We start from the raw sequence: 4,390 nt of genomic DNA on the forward strand, positions 1-4,390 counted from the left end.
ACAAACATGTTGGTGAACAGAGAACAATGCACAAAATATCTTTGTATAAAACAATTAGGAATAACAATATTCAGCTTGCACAAAGAAATAATTAAAGCAGAATTAAATTGTATTGTAAAGCTGGCCATACACTAGGTCGATATCACGTATGAATGTACGATTTAGATGCGTCGTATGATGCATTGTACGTGCATTGCAAATTTGTTAGCAGTTGGGTAAAACCATGGGGGTCATTCAGACCTGATCGCGCGCTTGTTTTTTTCGCTGCGCTGCGATCAGGTCCGAACTGTGCATGTGTATGTACCGTCGTACGGCTACAAAGCGGATCACTGCTGGGCAATGGATTTTACGAAGAATCCATTTGCACAGCCGATCGCAAGGAGATTGACAGGAAGAAGGCGTTTCTGGTTGTCAACTGACTGTTTTCTGGGAGTGGTTGGAAAAACGCAGGCGTGTCCAAGCGTTTGCAGGGCGAGTGTCTGACGTCAATCCTGGGCCAGAACAGGCTGAAGTGATCGCAGCGGCTGAGTAAGTTCTGAGCTACTCAGAAACTGCACAAACTGTTTTGTACTGCTCGGCTACACATGCGATCGCACACTTGTTTTTGGTGTAGTTTTCTTCGTAAAGTGACAGGGAACCCGTGACGGGGAACCCAAATTAGTGCACCGTGTCCCCTCGCATGGCTTGCTTCGCTCGCCATGCTTCGGGCAAGGTGCTTCTTTCGGGACAGGTTACTATTCCAATCGCAGTCCACGTGGATCATCAAGTATGGAAAAATCCCAAAAATGAAAAAAAAATGTGAAAAACTCATGTCGACCTAGTACATGTCGACCTAATGACCATGTTGACCTATTGACCATGTCGACCTAATGCATGTTGACCTTCAGTGGTCGACCTGATGACTGTCGACCTAACGACCGTATCCCGATTGGACAGCAGCTGAATCTCCACAATGTCTCTTGCAAAACAAATGCATTACATCTACTGCACTGCTGTTTTCATGTGTAAAATGTTGGAGGGTATGCACTAGCCCAAATATTGGGCCTGATTCAGTTCTCATCACTGCTGTGCATTTTTGCACATCAGGCGCACACGCGTCGGACAACAACAATGGGCATCGCCAGTCAGCGACAGGATGGTGCGAAAATGTCATTTGCACGGGCGTTTGCAAGGTGATTGACAGGAAGTGGCAGTCTTTGGGTGGCAATTGACCGTTTACTGGGAGTGTTTGGAAAAACGCAGGTGTGCCCAAGCGTTTCAGGGAGGGTGTCTGACGTCCGCTCTGGCCCCGATCAGCCTGTTGTGATCGCACTGGAGGAGTAAGTCCTGGGCTGCGCAAAGACTGCACAAAGTGGATTTATGCAGCTCTGCATACACATGCAATCACACACTTGCACAGTGAATTTACACTCCCCCTGGGGGCGGCGACTATCTGAATGCATGACCGCAAAGTTAGCAGCCCAGCGATCAGGTCTGATTTACCCCATATGCAGTGGCGGAACCAGCGAGCGGTGGGCCCAGGGGTGACAAAATGCTTTGCGCCCCCCCCCCCCCCCCCCCCCCGCATCCCATCCAAGTCCACCCCCTCACCACTGGAGAGGATCTGGTGAGGGGGACCTACTCAGGGCCAGGGAAATGGATACCTAGCAACAGTGCCGTAACTAGACGTTTTAGCGATGTGTGCAAAAAACGGCAACGGAGCGCCCCCCCCCCCACACACACACACACACCACTATGCAAAACAGAGGCAGTGCGCGCCTAAGCAAAAAAATATAGGGGCGTGGGGAAGGGGTGTGGCCACAAAATGATATTAATTCATATAACGGTGCACAATAGTCTCCATTCAAATTACGCCGCACAGTAGCACCACTACACCAGGTAGAGCCCTTTTACACCTTACGGCGGACAGAGTCCCCTTTTCTCTGACGTCCTAGTGGATGCTGGGTACTCTGTAAGGACCATGGGGTATAGACGGGCTCCGCAGGAGACTGGGCACTCTTAAAAGAAAGATTAGGTACTATATCTGGTGTGCACTGGCTCCTCCCTCTATGCCCCTCCTCCAGACCTCAGTATCTGTGCCCGGCCAGAGCTGGATGCACCCTAGGGGCTCTCCTGAGCTTCCTAGAAAAGAAAGTATTTGTTAGGTTTTTTATTTTCAGTGAGATCTGCTGGCAACAGACTCACTGCTACGTGGGACTGAGGGGAGAGAAGCGAACCTACCTGCTTGCAGCTAGCTTGGGCTTCTAAGGCTACTGGACACCATAAGCTCCAGAGGGATCGAACACAGGCCCAGTCCTCGGTCGTCCGGTCCCGGAGCCGCGCCGCCGTCCCACTTGCAGAGCCAGAAGAACGAAGAGAAGTTGAAAATCGGCAGCTGAAGACTCCGGTCTTCATTAAGGTAGCGCACAGCACTGCAGCTGTGCGCCATTGCTCCCTTAGCACACCACACACTCCGGTCACTGATGGGGGCAGGGCGCTGGGGGGGGGGGGGCACCCTGGGCAGCAATTAGATAACCTTACTTGGCGAAAAGCACATAATACAGTCTGATAAACTGTATATGTGCATTAACCCCCGCCATTAAAGTACATAAAAGGACAGAAGCCCGCCGCTGAGGGGGCCGGGCCTTCTTCCTCAGCACACCGGCGCCATTTTCTCTTCACAGCTCAGCTGGTAGGAAGCTCCCCAGGCTCTCCCCTGCAGTATCCTGGTACACAAAGGGTAAAAAAGAGAGGGGGGGCACATAAATTTAGGCGCAAAACTGTGTATATAAGCTGCTATAGGGGAAAAATCACTCAGTATAGTGTACATCCCTGTATTATATAGCGCTGTGGTGTGTGCTGGCATACTCTCTCTCTGTCTCTCCAAAGGGCCTGGTGGGGGAACTGTCTTTAAATAGAGCATCCCCTGTGTGTGTGGTGTGTCGGTACGTGTGTGTCGACATGTCTGAGGTAAAAGGCTCCTCTAAGGAGGTGATAGAGCGGATAAGTGTGTGGGAGGGTGTCTCCGTCAACAACGCCGACACCTGTTTGGATATGTGTAAGTGCGGAGGTAAAATTATTGCACAAAAGGTTAGGGTTTGGAAAAAAGGGGGGTGGTGGGAACCGCACAAGTCCTTTAAATTCAAATAAATTTAAGCCTCTGAAAAACTGAATTTATTATTGAATTACTTCTGAATATAGCAACAGTATGTATATGGATTGTCTATCCTTGTACATATAAGTGTTGCTTTCAGTGGTGCTCCCTAGAGTCAGAAAATAGTCAAGCTAGAGAAACCAAAACACAAAGGGGTTTTGAGAAGTAGACTCTTTTTTGGAAGCACTCTAATTCAGAGGGTGATATTTATAACGTGTATGGTACTAATAAAGACATTTATAGTAAATAGATTAAGAAATGAGTTTTTAGGAGTATCTATATGTGGACAAAATGTTTCGCGAAAATGTAAAGATCAATAATGAATAATGAGTGATGACAATATCACAGTCTCAAAAATGACGGAAATCAATCACTGTAATACTTTGATTATATCATCATTGCACATTGTCTCTCATGTACTACATGACCATCATTTATTCTGCAAATGCCCATTCTGGGTTATTGTGAATGCAGAGAATTAAATCATTGGTCATGTGGGACCGATTGCCAAGTGGTATAATTGTGAGTGACTGTTATATTAGGGAGTCAATTTATTGCAGTACCAGGGTGTTCAGAGGTGGTCTCCCATCCTATTACTAACCCGGCCTTCCACTGCTTAGCTTCCAAGGTCAGAAGAGATTGGGCATCTCCAGTGAGGTATGACCGCAATTATTGAAATCTCCTTTATTAGTCACTTCAAAGGTATATAATGTAGGATCTTTATATACCTGCAATGCTGCAATTGATAGACACGTATGGTACAATTGCTAGAAACATGAGATTATATGCAATTACCTGACCAAGTCACCATGTGACACGTCAGCCACAAAACAAAGCATACAGAAAAATTAGGGCCTATTATGTGGGAAAAAAAATTTCAAAACCACAAAATATTCATAAATGAACTTGCCTAATATTAGTAATTATGTCCCAGGAGCACCGGTACAGCCATGTTAAATTTGCACTATATGTAAATATTATTACTCTGCACAGATTGCAGATAAGTCATAAAATACACAATAGTATATCAAAAAGAAGAATGGCACCTCAATAATTCTTTAAAGCAGTGTTAAATCAATGCACTTGCACCTTCCATCCATAATGATTATGAAAAAATGCTTTTGCATATTATCAGCAAAACGCGGCTAGAAAATATATGTATATAAACTTGAATATTTGTTCTTAATCGCACACCTGTTGAAATTAGTGCTTTCAGTGCAATAGCTGAAACCAATCAGTTTCAAAGTAAAATGTGTA

General features: G+C 46.0%; 1 pseudogene; it reads right to left on the reverse strand.

Moving 5' to 3' along the window:
• Window positions 1–3,684: 3,684 nt before the first annotated feature.
• Window positions 3,685–3,804, reverse strand: LOC134963928 (5S ribosomal RNA; annotated as a pseudogene).
• Window positions 3,805–4,390: the final 586 nt, after the last annotated feature.

This window comes from Pseudophryne corroboree, chromosome 9, assembly GCF_028390025.1.
Source record: "Pseudophryne corroboree isolate aPseCor3 chromosome 9, aPseCor3.hap2, whole genome shotgun sequence".
In the NCBI taxonomy this organism is placed as follows: Eukaryota; Metazoa; Chordata; class Amphibia; order Anura; family Myobatrachidae; genus Pseudophryne; species Pseudophryne corroboree.